The 15,882-nt window shown below is 37.6% G+C and overlaps 1 protein-coding gene and 1 pseudogene across 3 annotated transcripts in view; both read right to left on the bottom strand.

Moving 5' to 3' along the window:
- ZDHHC21 (zDHHC palmitoyltransferase 21) overlaps positions 1–8,660 on the bottom strand; it is an 83,007-nt gene extending 74,347 nt beyond the window's left edge. For 2 of the 3 annotated variants that reach the window (XR_013170417.1, XM_077148170.1), the window contains exons 1-2: positions 8,564–8,660; positions 1,502–1,637 (exon numbers count right to left, since the gene is read on the bottom strand). The gene's annotated coding sequence lies outside the window, so the exon portion shown is untranslated. Of the gene's footprint in view, positions 1–1,501; positions 1,638–5,997; positions 6,053–8,563 lie in introns of all 3 variants that reach the window. The other variant, XM_077148171.1, reaches the window with a different exon arrangement.
- Positions 8,661–14,175: 5,515 nt separating this feature from the next.
- Positions 14,176–14,463, bottom strand: LOC143660966 (alpha-ketoglutarate dehydrogenase component 4 pseudogene; annotated as a pseudogene).
- Between the last annotated feature and the right edge of the window lie 1,419 nt (positions 14,464–15,882).

The following is a 15,882-nucleotide window of genomic DNA, read 5'->3' as shown; positions in this document are numbered from 1 at the left end:
GAATATCCAATGTTGAGAGGACACAGGGAAGAGTACACTCACTCGTCACTGGTGTGCATGTAATGATACAATCATTTTTGAGGGCAATTCGATAGTAAAACACTTTCACCCAGCACTTTTACATCTATAAATAACTACAAAAGGAATCAGGATGTAATTACAAAACTATGGCACAACCTAAGCGTCCATGTAGAGGGAGAGGAATGATTAACTAAATTATAACACATCTATACTGTAGACTATTTCTGAGCTACAGCAATTAGGGGAAAAAAGCAGAGTTGGGAGGACTGAGAAGGTAGATCTAGATGTGTGTATAGTAGCCACAGCATTCTGCTGAACGAAAAAAACAAATTACAAAGGCAAAATCTATGGTAGGAAAACAAACCTAACCATGGTTGCCTGGTGGGAGTAGGAAGGATAGACTAGGAAGACGAACAAGTGCTGATTGATAAAGTTCTATATCTTGATATGAATTTGAGTTACACAAGTGTACAAATTTGCCAAAACTCAGCAAATATACACTTATAACTGGTACATTTCATGGCATGTAATTTTACCTTAAGAAAAAAACAACCTGCAAATAAACATTAAATTCAATTAAATATATGCTGAAAGTATTCGGGAGGGAATGGCACATTGATGTCTGTAATCTACTCTGAAATGCATCAAGGAAAAAAAAAGAAGGAATGAAGGCTGGACAGAGAGATATATGAGAAAGATGCAAAGTAAAATATTAGTTGTAAAGTCTAGCTAATGGGTATTCATTCAGGTGTTACACTATAAAATGCTTAAAAACGTAAATGTTAGGGAGAAACAAATTATAGAATAGTCTGCATAATATGATTCCATTAGAAAAAAGTACATGTGTAAGTAATTTCTGTATATGTATATAAAAAAATCTGGAAGAAAAACATATAACCACTGTCAATGAGCTGAAGGAAGAAAGAATACTGAGGAGGAAGACGTTCACATATTAATGTCTGCATTTACGTGTTCTTCTAAGTTTATCAACAAAAACATAACCAAATTCTTTTCAACCAACAGAAAAACAGAGATAGCATAGGGGCCTGAGTAGACATTGACAGCCTTACAAATAAAATATATAATTTAAACCTTTTTTTCTCATTATATACTATCCTTATAACATTACATGTTTTAAAGTTAATGTAACTAACTTAAAAAAATGCAGTGCAGAACCATCAGCTATAAAGCCATTTAAGATATACAACTCACAAAGATGTTTCTGAAACTCCTATTATTTACAGATTTTTCCCCAACGGAAAAAGTCTCATTTAAGAAAACGCTTACTTAAAAGTTAAATATTAAAAATTTTAAACAAAGTAACTAAAATAATTTTTTTCTCTAATCAAAAATTAACAAGCACATTTAAAAACAAGACTTGACTCACTTTATATACATATTACCTATCTTCCTAAACATTCAAGTATACCATACCACATAATTCTGAGACATACTCCCATATAAAAATATGCAGACTTACCACGTGCAAATTCACTGAGAAGTGCTGTAATTTTTCTGGTACTTGCACTTAGATGTTTTATCTTGATTCATTCTTTTTTTTTTTAATTACATCCCATCAAGTGGTTGTGTCCTCAATACCAGTTCTCCATGATACCCTATTAATGGTTTAACAAATAATGATCTTTCACAAAGACAGAAAATACAGCAGCCAAATATGCTGTGAAAATGCCAATAACAAACATTTTAAATTCAGAAATAAGAAAAGATGATTCAATCCCATCCCACCCCCCAACAATTTGCATTTGATTACCATATACATGAAATGTTTCTTTTTTAAATTCAATTCCCAAAAAAATCAAATAAGCATTATGTGTCCAGCAGTTGGTCTTTATCAAACTTCCTTGGCCACAAATCACAAAATGAAAATGGATTCTGAAATCACTGAAGTAACAGGATGCAATGTAATGTCTATCAAGATAAGATTGGTGAAGCTAGAAATCTCTAATCATAATTGATAAACAGAGAATAAAGAGCTTAAAATAGCAAACTTTAGTTTAAGATGTATTAAGAAAAACATTTATTCTCCTGCAATGAAGCCATTAAGAAAGTCAACCATAAAAGTTAGTTTCTACAATTCAAGTTTAAAAAATAATAATCCTATAAAGAATTCTAGATAACATATATGGATTCCATATTTCATTAATTCAATCAACATTTATTGAGTAAATATTATGCATCACTGAATAGATGAAAAAGAGACAGTCCCTATGCTCATTCAAGAAGGATTAAACACTGTGCAAGAAAAGCTAAGATAGAGGGAAAGGGGGCAAGAGGACATCTCATCAAGTAAGGCTAAATACTGGTTCATGGAACTTTTTTCAGTAATGAGAACATTAAAAAAGGTATTTTTTATGGTAAGTTGCAATAAGGAAAACTTCCTAGAGAAAGAGAAGCCTGGAAGTTAGCTAGATAAAGAATAGAGGAAGGCTCTTCTGACCAAGTGAACAGAGTTAGCAAAGATATGAAATATGAAAGCAAACAAGGAAAATCTAAGTAAACTAAAATGACTGTAGTCACTACATGGGGTATGACACGCAAAACCTTTTGATACAACTAATACTAAGAAACATTTTATAACATTACCAGAACACACATGAATATATAAATAGCTGAAAAAATTTAACTAATATTTTCCCCTTACTGCATGTAATGCAATCCAGTATTTCTATTCTAGTATATCCTACTTTTTTTTCTTTTTTTTTTTGGCATGGACAGGCACCAGGAATTGAACCTGGGTCTCCTGCATGGCAGGCGAGAAATCTACCACTGCACCACCATTGCCCGCCCCTATTTCATTTTAATAAAACACTATATAATGCTGGTCACAGCCCTCCAAACTGATTTAATGATCCACAAATAAAAAATGATCTTCTCTTTGAAAAATACTATTAAACTATGCCAGAGAGTTTGGAATTAACCCTGAACACAATGGAAAACCACCAAATGATCTTAAGGCAGAACAGTACCAATGCTAAATTTGCATTCTACAAAAAACAGCAACAATCTGAAGGACGTACTTGGATAGATGAACCAACAGGAATGACTACATGCAAAAAGCTAGGTTTACTGCTAACCACAAGAGAAATGATGAGGAACACAGTAAGCACCTCCAAAATGGTACCTTATAAGGAGAGTGGCGCAGGGCGAGGAAATGACACTTAGAACAGGAGACATGCTGAAAAGGGGCAGATTCAGGAGAACTTAAGGAGTAAAACTGAAAAGACTTGATCAGTTAGAAGTAAAGGGCAGATCCTAGGATGGTTTTCAAGTTTCTGGCTTAGGGACTGGGGGAAAGGTAGTAACATTCTCCAAGAAAGGAAATAAAAAATAGCTTAAGTATACTGCTTACCACAACAACAGCACACTATCACATACTGAAGATGTGAAAAATATATCAAATAATTACATGTAAAGTCCCCTTACAGGCTACACACACACACACACACACACACACACACACACACACACACACACACAACCCTGTAAGAAAACTTCTAAGAAAAGAAGTTTTCAGGTCAGTTTTTCTGTACCCATGATTGTTAGATTGTACAATTTTATTTGCTTCTACTCTAACTTTTTAAGTCAATTTAAAGGCTCACTAGTGATCTCCTTGACTAAACCTCTGCTTCTAAGTAGAAACAAAATTCAAAATGGCAACGTAAGGGAGCTGCAACACTACAGGCAAATGAACAAATACATCTTCCAGAAAAGCTGCAAACAGAAAGAACTATGGAAGAGTAAAATGTTCTGTAATATGGCCAAAGTCAATAACGCTGCTAAGGCTATGACTCCAGGGTGGCTTCCTAATGTTTCAGCAAAACAGTAGTTTCTGTCAGTAACATTATTAGGTAATAGCACAAGTCAGTCATCCATGAGTCAAATCCCAGTCACTCACTGCATTAAAATCAAGAAAAATACTACATTACATTTACAGTCATTAAGTCTAAATAGCAGACATAGCATTTAAAATGAGATTACCATTTCAATGCTATGTCTAGATCAATACCACCATTACTACAACCATGGTGGAATCAAATCTCATAAATACGGTTAAAAAGTATTGCTAGGCATAAAAGTACCAGAAATTTGGGAATGAGAATGACAAGGAAAGCTCCAAGGTTTCAGAATTATAAAACATCATTAACATTTCTTAACATTGCTATGTCTGAAAGAATATAATGAACAACTTATAGGAAAGTTTTCAAGCAAATAAAAAAACTTTTTCATAGGGCCAAGAAAAAAGTAGGTAATATAGTAGATCAATATATAAAAATTAAACCTTATAATTGAAGACAAAAATGAATTTAGAAAATACAAAGTTACAACTATACACCTTTAAACATATTTAGAAAACTATTTGACTTCTGGTTTTACTCGACTCTGAAAACTGGTCAAATACAGCAGTTAAATAATCTACCTAAAATATTGGGCTATAGCTGCCTCTAGTAATTAGCTGATGGGGTAATCCAATTTTTAGAACATCACATAAGTATTCAATTATTATCAACAGAGTAAGAACTTAATCTTGCACAGAGGTTGAAAATAGTTGAGTTAGGGTTACATTATGACTCAGCCTCTTATTAGCTTTCCAAATTTCACTTTCTTTCCAAGTTTCAGTTCAGCCATCTGTAAAATGGGGATAAAAAATATCTACTTCACAGGGTTGTGGTCATACTCAAATGAGAAATTATCTAGCAAACGGTAAGCATCTCCAAAAACAGTAACTTTAAGAGGTGGAGGTGGGGAAAGAGAAGGAAGGAAAACTTAAAAGATGAGTTTTACTTCCACTCTTACAAACTCCAGAAGGAAAGGGTGCTTCTGGGTCCTGATCATTAAAGTAGTGACAATTTAGCCTTGTCCCAACTATCTACTTTCTCAAAACTAAAGTCTGAGAACAACCTGTTGGAGATGGTATTATATAGCCTTTCAGCTATTATCTGAATATACATGTTGACACAGGAGCTCTTCAAGCAAAAACCAAAAATAGAGATTTGATCTAAAACAGAATGACTGAACTAAAGCCCCTAACTTAAATCTCTTTCAAGTAAAAGCAGAAGAACTGGTGAGCTATGGAATGATGTGTGGGAGAAAAAGGACTTGATTTCGGAAGGCAATGAAGAGAATATATAGTTAAAACAGGGAATTATGATTTCAGCTCTGTGTTCCCCCAGAATACTGTGTAACTATGGGTGGGCAAATTGTCAAAGTATAACACAATTGCACCATCAAGTTTCAAAAATCCACTTTGTAGAACGAGTCCTTAAACCACTGCATTCTGGGCAAAACTGAAACAAGCCATTTGCCTCTGCAAACGTGCTCTTCTTTGTACCTGCCTCATAAGTGAAAAACAAAAGTAAATCAATATTTCTACTAGCAATAGCGTGTTTCAATGAAACACTTCTTCAGAAATCCCCTAACAAAAAGTAGAAATAACTTGGAAGGTGTGGGGTGATGTGAATTTAAACACGCTGATAGTGTCAGTCAGTATAAAATGTCATTATGGGACTCTTCATTAGGAAAGTAGGAGTGTGGGAAAAGGTATGGCGAAGGCAAGAGAAGAACTAGAGTTAAGGCTGGGTAGGGATAGACAGCAATAGACAATCTTTGCTCAGATAAAAAATAGTACTTTAAAAAGCCCTCAGATACAGTAAAAGTCAGAAATGAAGAGGCTCAGATTTTTCCTGAGGAAAAATCAGGCATGTTCATCTAAGAGGGAAGAGAAACCAGCTTCTTATCTTCTTGTATTCAGCCAACCACTACAAATGGAAAAAAAAAAAGGACTGAATTAGATTTATTTCACACCAAGCTTTACCTGAGCTAGTATAATTTAAGAACATTAATGCTAAAAAAAAGGTGGAAGAGTTATTCATCCCACAGTCACTGATAAAAAAGGCTTATCATCAAAAGTGAATTAAAATAAAACAGTGAATGGTAAAAAAATAAGTTATACTTAACAGGTGATGAGAGCAGGTATATCAGCCTCATTAATGAGAAAGAAGGTTAATGTATCCTAAGAGAAAAAATATGAGGAAAGTGAAGACTAGCAAAGCACAACACAAATTATGAAAATGTTCTAATTTGCCCAAGGTAGGGCTATAAAGAAGGAAATAAGTAAATAAAAAAATTACTGTCACATTAAGATATTCTTGGTCAGGCGGCTACCAGTGAGAGCAGTTCTGCTTCACCTGTCTATGAAAATGTGCTTTTTAAACTGGGTTGACTCAATTTCTTAACCAATAAATTGCTATAAGAAAAGTTCATATTTTCCCACTTATTTTCAAAAAATTTTTAATTGGTTATAATAGTGCAAATATTTTAAATTTTAATATGAGCCATTAATGCACTGATTATTCTCCTAGCTGCTAAGTTGTCTCTTGATATTTGAAGTTGAATCTGAGCTCTGATGTTTTACAAAAATAATATAAAATGTCTGCGTTCCTTAATATAAATATAAAGCTAAGTTTAGGGAACAAATTCATAGAAATAAATATAGCTTTGCCTCTGCCTTTCTTGTTATACCTGGTAACATTGATCACCATATATAGAGCCTTGCATGATGAAAGAAGTTTTCATTGAATCAGGGTCAATTACAATTCCAGAAAAAAACTTCCATATAGACATTACTAGACTTCTCAGTTTCTTTACTAATCCACCGCATTATTTTGAATGCCAGGACACTAAAATCATTTGTGTGCATTTCCACAGGTTGTCAATCATTTCCTACAAATTAACGAAGCCAGACAACAGGCAAATAAAAAGTAAAAATTATATGATTCACTGATTATTTTTTCCTGTTTTAGAACCTGTTAAGCCGATGATTATATGCATATTTATGTTTGTCAAGATTTACAATATATATGCATATTTAGATGGTTAAGTACCATCTATTAAACAAAACACCCCAGAAATAGGCAAGATGACAGAGTTCTTATCATTGTTTAAAATATGCTCTGTTTCCTTTATTCCAAATACAGCTTTTGAAGCTGTATTTATATATATGTCTATATATATATGTAAAGTTTAAGAGAAATCTCAACAGTTTGAAGAGAACTAATATAACTGTATTGTTTTACTTCCAAAATGTAAACACTGGAGTTACTATACCAAAAGTTAAGGAATTATAAATTTTTTAAAGTTATATTTTGATATCATTTTACTAATATTTCTTCAGGTATCTATTTAAATGCATCTTCTTACATATAAATTATCTATAAATGTAACACATAGCTAATGAGCTTGGAAAAGCTAAAATATGCCCTACGGGATGTGGTCCCATTCCTTAGTTGTTTGGATGAGAAAGCAGCATAGATCAATGACCTACCCATGATCCCACAGTTAGGTGGTGAAAGCAAGAGGACTAGAATCTAGTTCTTTCCATCACACCAAATCTCATTTGGTTCTTTCTTTCCAATTGAATTCTCACTTCATCTCTTCTTCAAAAACCTTTTTTCCATTAAGAGATAGCACAATTACTAGTTAAAAGAAAGCACCTCTTATACTTTATCTTTAAAATACGTGAAATCTAAAGAATTGATAAGATTTAATGAGATGTTACATGTAATGCACTTTACTACCAAGATGGCACTTACTAAGCAGTCATCAAATGGTGACTATTACTATTACCATTAATATCATTTTTGCTACAAGGAATGTAGTGAATTTTTTTAAGTAGACATATTCATGTACCATGCTGAGGATCCATTTGGCACACCTTTTCAACTTGTGCTTATCTTTACTCATCCTTTTCTTAGATTATAACTTTACACTATGATTTATGAGCTGCCCACAATGACCTTGATTTTTTTTTCTCCTATACTCTTATGGACGCTATATCCCAATATTTCCAACTAATAACTGGTCAAGTCCCCTCAGCCCTGGATATACATTCTCCAATGACTCACAAAGGATATTAAAATGTGACCTAAATATAGCCTGAGAGAGGCGATAACTTTAAATGGACTCTCCAGTCAAAATCCAGTGAGCTCTTATAGTGAATGGTAACAAGTGCAAAGTACGGCCAGCCATAAGCCATTTTCTCGATATCACTCTCGAGAGTGGGGGAGAAGGGGGCAATTGAGTAAAGGAGCAAAGTATTTCTCCTCCAGGTAGTCCTCTGGGGCCTTACACCAACATTCTGGAAATGAATGAAAGGCTCTGCGATAGCCTAGAGAAACCGGGATCCCAGGGCAGGTCTCTGGGTACGGTAGAGGAAAACTGCTGTTCACAGGAGAGAAACGAAACAAATAACACTATCAAAAATCATCTCACCACTAAAACAGGGGCCCACCCAGATGGCGGGTGGCTAAGGCTCTGGCAGAAGGTGGTTCTGACAAAGGCAAGGCCTGGGGCGAGCAGGACACGGAGAAAACTAGGGGTTATGAACAGGGGTGGGGGCAGGACTGCGGGGCGGCGCAGGGAGGACGCGGGGACAGGTGAGCGCGGCAGGAAAGGCGGGCAGGGACCCGGTGGGGCAGGGGTCGGCGCGGGTGGCCGCGTCGCCCCCACTACTGCACACACTCACCGGCGCCGGCTGGCTCGCCTCTCGCTGCCGCTGCTCTGGCGGCGGCCGGCGGCTCTCCCCCCTCCTCCTCCGCCTCCTCCTCCTCCGCCTCCTCCAGCGCCCGAGCCGCAGCCGCCGCCGCCCTGGCCGGGCCGCACTCCCCTTCCGCTTCCGGGAGCCCGAACGCCAGGGTCGGGAAGCGCGGGTGCCGGCCAGCGCTAGGAAGGCTCGGCCGCTGCCGTCTCAGCCTGGTGCGGAGAGGCCGCGATGGGAGCCGCCGTGGGCCGAAAGACCAGAGATCGCGCGGCGGGCGGGAGGAGACGCGCAGAGACCACCAAACCGCACGCCCGCCGGACCGCCATCCCCGGAGCACGCGTACCTGCTGCACCTCGGTGTCTCCGCCCCCGCTGCTGACACTTTTCGGCTCTGCTCCAGCCGACCTTCTCTTTGTCTCCACACCCGCACCGTCCTCCTCCCGGAGGGAAAGAAAGAGGCCTTCCTTTAAGGATTGCATTTGTTCTCCTTCCACGAGATGGCCAACAGGCCCCTGTTACCCTTAACGCATTCTGGACGTCCCTTGCTTCCAGGTGTGTTCCGCACCATCAGCATCTTCTGGGAACTTACTAGAAATGCACAATCTCAGTCCTGTTGAGTCAGTATCTGTATTTTAACAAGGTCTCCAGATGATTCCTACCTGTGCACCTTAAAGGTTTCAATAACTGCAGTCTAGTGCATGGTATTGCCTGATTAATAACTTCTGTGGGGCAAGGGCCAAAGATGCCCCAGATATACAAGGTTTTTCGTGTTCCAGTCAGGATACTCAATTCACATTCAGACAGGCTTTACTTAGTATTTCAAGAGACATCTAAAAGTTGTCGGCCTTTCCATCCTTGTGACCTACAAAAAATAAACTGACTCAAAAATTGTCAATAATCCACCTTTAAGTCTAAATTGGTATCTTTAACAAACACCAGAGATACATCTTTCCTTCAGCTGAAAAGTATTTTGGGAAGGTTAAAATGCTAGCAGAAATGTGGAGCATAGATTTTTGTACCTTGATGCCCCAGGAAGGAAATGGTGATTGGACAGAAGAAATACTGTCCTCCTTACATGATGACATTAAAAGCTCTCCACAAACTAACTCTCTAGGCTTAGCTCCAGCTAGCAGAAACTCTCCATCCACATTCCTACCTAAGCGTAATTCATTTCCCCATCCTAGAATACCTCCCACCTCCCCTTCTGATAATCTTAATTCTATGCAAATTTGGAAGTCCGTCCAAATCCCCCCAGAGTTTTTTCTTGCTGCTGTACTTACATAACACTTATAGTGTAGTTCGTTTGGGTCCCTTGTGTTACCTTGTATTGCTAGGTATTTTTAAATGTGTTACACTGTGATTTCTGAACCAATTTCATACACCTTATGCCCTTAAGACCTAGATCGGTGGTTCTCAAAGTGTAGTCCCCAAAGGTATTCCCATCATCCCCATGGTTGAATGAAAGACACTTTTATAAATTTCATATTTACAGATATCTCCTGTTGGTTCTGTTTCTCTAGACAACCCTGACTGGTATAGGTAGTTAATGAGTATAATCAAGGTCAAGTCATCAAGATATACCATTCAGGCCAAAGATTGATTGTATTATACACCACTCATATACTCAGAAACCTATATCATAATGAGGGTGTGGGGAAGATATGGCATCATACACTCCTTTTGAAGAATTTTCCTATATACTGTAAAGCTGGGAATATGTCACATTTTTTTCTTCTAAATTTCTATTCTTCATCATACCTATGACTGACTGAAATGTGATAATTAAACTAATAGAAATGTGATAATTAAACTAATATTTATCTGGGAATAGAAATAATAGACAACGATAAGTAGTATTACTGCCACTCCTAACATAGCTTCTCAACAAAGGCACAGGCAAGGCATTTATGAGGGTAAACTCAGCTAACTACTGTGCTTCTGTGCTGTGACTGGGGAGGATTGGGTTTAACTGCTATTTCCAAAAGTCAGTACAGTCCAGAGTTCAAACAGTACTGGCTAATAGCCCTTGGCAGCCTTGGGTGGATGGTGTTCTCTACCCGCCCAGCTGGGTACCATGCTCTAAGCACCCACATTTGATGTACCTCCATGATTTTTTGGTTGCTTTTAGTCATCTCCCCCATCTGTTTGAGTGGCAGAGTGCCCATTCCACAATAGTCTTAATATTCTAATCATTGTTCTTAACCTATTTGGGGTTGCATATCTTTTTGAGCAGCTGATGAAAGTTGTTGAAACTCTCTCCATTAAAGTATAAACACATAAGTATACATATAGGTAGATAGATATGCACACGTATTTATATACATATATGGTTATATATAAAGTTTCACAAGCTGTTCTCACCTTCCCACACCTTCAGAAGACCACAATGAATCCATGAACTTCAGGTTCAGGACTTGCCTAGGACATAGAGAGCGCATAAAATGAACTTTCTCCAAATATGAAGGACAAGTCTAAAACACCACTGGGTACTTAGAGACCAAATGAAAGCAATGCTAAACAGAGTTACAAGCAAAGCACAATGGAAATCTGAAGAAGCAGCGGGTACCTTCATCAGGGTGGCTCAGAGGTAGCTTTTTGGACAAAGTTTTTGTATCAGGTCTTTTAGCAAGAATAGAATTTCAACTGGGATGAAAAAAAGGGAAAGAAATTCCAGGATGAGGGAAGGTATGAACAAAGTCATGGAAGAGTCAAAATGCAAAGGTCCATCAGATGTGGGTAAAATGCAAAATATAATGAAAGAGAAAGAAAGGAATAGAAAGGTAGAAGAATGGAGACACACTGTGATAAACCTCAAATACAATGCAGAGCCATTAAGCTTTCGGAAATGTGTAAAAATCTGTTCTAAGCCAGAGAAGACTATTAGTAAGAGATGTGGCATCATCAAGAGGCAGAATAATGGCACATTTGTAAAAGTTCTAAATAGGAACCTATGAGTGATACCACATGGCTTTGCCCTAACTTTTTAGGGTTGCTTGATATCTATTGTAGAAGTGCTTATTAAGTTAAATCAAGATGAATCTGAGATTCTTACCCTTGGCTAATGCCAGTGGGAGAATGTATCCGTGTGAATATTCAGACAAGTTCAGAATCCATGACCCTGTAATAGTTAAAATTTGTTCAAGAGTGAAAATCTGCTCTGGCTGAAAAGGACAAAGAAACCCTGCCATTAATCAGGCTGGGGGGCACAGACACAGACAAAATCAGCTACAAAGTTAACAGAAAACACTCTTTCTCCCAAGATCATGCCTCAACTGTAAAATACCATAATAAACCCCTCTTTGAGTGATTACTTTTTCCTTTACCAATGATGCCCCAGAATCTTTGGTATTTTCCTTCATTACTTTTGCCTCATGGCAGCCCCCAATACCTAGTTGATCCCCTCTTTTCATAATTCTGCCTAAAAACAGCAACCTATTCAAAACTTCCCTTAGAAGTTTCCCTTAGACCCTCTTCAAAATCCTTCAATGGAAGCCCAACTTAGAAAAGACGACTCCTTCCTCCCTTTTGTCTAGCTGCATTCCAGCATTCCTTTGTTCCTTCCTTGCTACAAGCAATAAATCTGATTTTGTCAAACTGCAGGCTTGTTCCTGGTGGTCTTTGACTGGTTTAGACTTTAGCAACCTCCACCAGGGCTCAAAGTCAAGGCTTTTCATGAAAGAGGTCTCTATTTCTGTGTCAGTGGCACAATAAAGTAGCAGCTATTCTCCGCAATGAAGTTCAGCACTTCCATGAAGGAAGTGATGCCTTGAGCAGGTCATCCTGATCCCTCATCCTTTGGAGAAATGTGGATTAAGGTAGAAGGCACAGGGGAAAAATACTTTTTAAAGAAAATTTGTGAGTAGAGTCTATTCAGACACAGCTTAATTTAATCTTGGTACTATCGGAGTCCCAAGAGAGTGGGCAAATGAAATGGGTCTAAAAGGCTGATGAAAAGTCCTGATCTGGCTCAATGTAAAGCATATTTGAAAAACTAGGGTTAATTTTGATGGCACAGACCGCTTTGCAGGAAGGACAGAGATTGAGTGAGATTTTCATTGAAAGACTTCATTATAAAGAAAATAACACAAAAAGGCAAACTTCATAGCAATAGATAAATTGGGAACATACGGCTGAAGCAAGTTTGAGGTCAAGATACAACTGGAGATCTCTGCCAACTGGAACATTTGAGACTATGAGAGTGGTTAGGTCACAAAGGATGGGAGTATAGTAAAGAGAAGAGAAGCAAGGGCAAAATCAGTATAGTTAAGGATCAGATAGAAAAAGACATGATTCAAGAATTGCCTATATTCTGATGACTATTGTTTTCCAACCATCAAGTCTCTGGTATTTGCTCTCTATTGAGCTCCAGACTCATAAATTCAAGGAGAAGCCCCACCTAGATGTTTGCTATGTGGGCTCAAATGGGGTGCAAAGCTTTGGGGACCAGGCATGAAAAATAAGAAAAGGAACCATTGTCCTCACATAAGGCAGGCCAAAGCTCCCTGCCGTCTTTCCTGTAAGAGACTTATTGTTATTTGCATGCAGAGAAAATGAAAAACATCCACTTGTGCCCCTTTATTTATTTATTTATTTATTTATTTATTATGTGGAAGAGAATTTATTTAGCTTTTGAGCCTTTACTAACGCAATAACAACATACTCTTGGCACAGAAAGACCTTATTAAAGCTTCATAAAATGGTTTAATAAGGTAGATCTTTAGGTTGATATTGTGAGGCTTTCAGACATTTAATTTGAGAAAGTTATTGGGTTATCAGGATTTGCATACATGATCACAATCAAAACAGTAAAGTAAACCAAAGAACACAGCATTTTAACACCCACCAAAACATAATTGCAATTTCTAATCAAACACTTATTCCTATGCTATATTCACTGAACTCTTAATTTATTTTCCATTTTATACTCTTCCAGCTTTTTCTGAATGTAGGTTACAAATAATAATCTTTTGCATTATCTCCCCAGTCTCAATACCACAAAGTCACCTGTTTCACCTTGGCTATATTTTTATCATTTAGAATAATACATGCTTATTAAGCCAGTACCTTGTCAATGTAAAAACATTAAAGAATTGAGGACAAAAAATGGAGTCATTATTTCACTATCCCTAAATCAGCAGCAATTCTGCCTGATAAATTCTTTCCATCTCTAAACAGCACCTGAAAGGAAATTGAAATTAGGGGAAACCTTAATATTTTACCAGACATCATGTGCTTTTAATAGTTCAACAGTGGTAACACTTGATAAAAGTAAATTAACAGGCCAGCATTTAAAAATGTATATTTTAATAATTATGAAGCTTATAAATACTTAGGTAAGCTTGTGGAGAAGCTGAACAAGATACATAAATTAGGAGATACAAGTGTCCATCTAAACTTTCTTTCATTTTTTTGCAGAATATTTTATTAAAGTTTAATGTACAATAGCTCATTTGTCATTTGGAAATCCCTTCATTGTAAAGGTAATTCTTTTATCTGGTGATAAAACCGAGGCAAAGGGTGATTAAGTAAAATGCAACTAGTAGTGTTAGAGCAGGGAGTCAAAACCAGGCTGATGATAAACAGCACCCGTGTCAGTGATTATTCTGGACCTCCACGTTGGATAAATTTAATTCCATCTTGAGTCAAAGGTTTTCTTCTGTATTTCTGAGGTATCTGGAGGACCCTGATGCGTCAGCAAACCTGGTGATTAATTTCCCATCAAATGCCGTGAAATTGCAGAACGGTGAGCTAGTATTCCTGCTGATCTCAAAGCTCTGATACATTGAGTTTACGGTTGTCTCTTCTGTCAGAGAACCTTATTAGTGCAATATGTGGCTTGACTCCCTGAACAACCCCACTGGCAGACGCCATCTGACTGCCCATCATGAGCCCCAGCTGAGCTCTGGGCCCCTTTACTTTTAATGATTGTCCTTTAAATATATATAACTCCATTAACAGCTTCGGGAGAATTTGTCATTTTGTGCCCCAGAACAGGCAAAGGAAGTTGTGAATAGATTTTTATCATTGGTCCATAATTTCTGCTACAGGAAGAATAAGTTATAGAGAATCAAAAATCTCCTCTTGACTGAGAGATTATCTGAGTCTAATCTACCTGCAAACACATGGGGAAAATGTCAAGTCAGGAACCCAGAACACTTTGGATCGGGTTGGCAAAAATGCTTCATAAATAGAAATATAGAAACGCTTTTGGCCTTGTGGGCCAGTCAGTCTCTATCTCAACTAATGAACTCTGCCGTCATATTGCAACGCAGCCATGCACCATACACAAGTGGAAGCACATAGCTGGGTACCACTAGAATTGTATTTACAAAAACAAGCCACAAGCTGAATTTGGCCTCTGTGTATCAACGTTTGCTAACCCTTCCTTGCTTTAGACTGGAGACATCCCATCTCAGAAAGGCCGAAGACTATAGTGAAGAAAGACTGCCTGGTTTTGACTCCCTGCTCTAACACTACTAGTTGCATTTTACTTAATCACCCTTTGCCTCGGTTTCCTCATCTTTCAAAGAAGGATAATAACAGTCATCATCAGAGATTTTATGAGGATTAAATGAATTAATTTATGTGAAGCATAAGGAAGGACTCAATGTCTGTTATTACTCTAATCTTTAGACAGAGGACTGAAGACAGTGTTGGTAACATCTAAATATTATGTGGACATTGCTCTGGATAAAAAATAAGAACATATAAAGCTCTCACACTGGGTTTCTGCCTCTTGCTGTTCCAAATTTCCTACCTCTTTGTAATTTCTTTAATTAGAGAAGTTGTAGTTTACCGAACAGTCATGCATAAAAAGCAGGATTCCCATACGCCACCCCACCACCAAGTCCTTACATTAGTGTGGAACATTTGTTATAACTGATGATAGCAAATTTTTATAATAGTACTAACAAAAGTCCATTCTTTAACTTAGGGTTCCCTGTTTGCGTACTGTAGTTCAATGGATATTTTAAGATTTCTTTATTCTGTAACATTTCCCCTTTAATCATATTCAGATATAGATTTCAATGCTATTAATTGCATTCACAGTGTCGTGTTACCATCACTACCACCCATTTCCATCATTCCAAATATGAACCCTGTACATTTTTTTTTTCAATGGGCAGGCACGGGGCATCGAACCCAGGTCTTCGGCCTGGCAGGTGAGAACTCTGCCACTAAGCCACTGTGGCCTGCCCAACCCTGTACATTTTAAGCCTTAACTGCCCATTCTCTATCCCTACCCATCCCCTAGTAATCTATATTCTAGATCCCGAATCTATGAGCTTACTCTATTCTAATTGC

The sequence above is a fragment of the Tamandua tetradactyla genome, chromosome 2, assembly GCF_023851605.1.
Source record: "Tamandua tetradactyla isolate mTamTet1 chromosome 2, mTamTet1.pri, whole genome shotgun sequence".
Taxonomy (NCBI): Eukaryota; Metazoa; Chordata; class Mammalia; order Pilosa; family Myrmecophagidae; genus Tamandua; species Tamandua tetradactyla.
The sequence above is the reverse complement of the archived record's forward strand: the minus strand, read 5'-3'. Positions and strand labels throughout refer to the sequence as shown.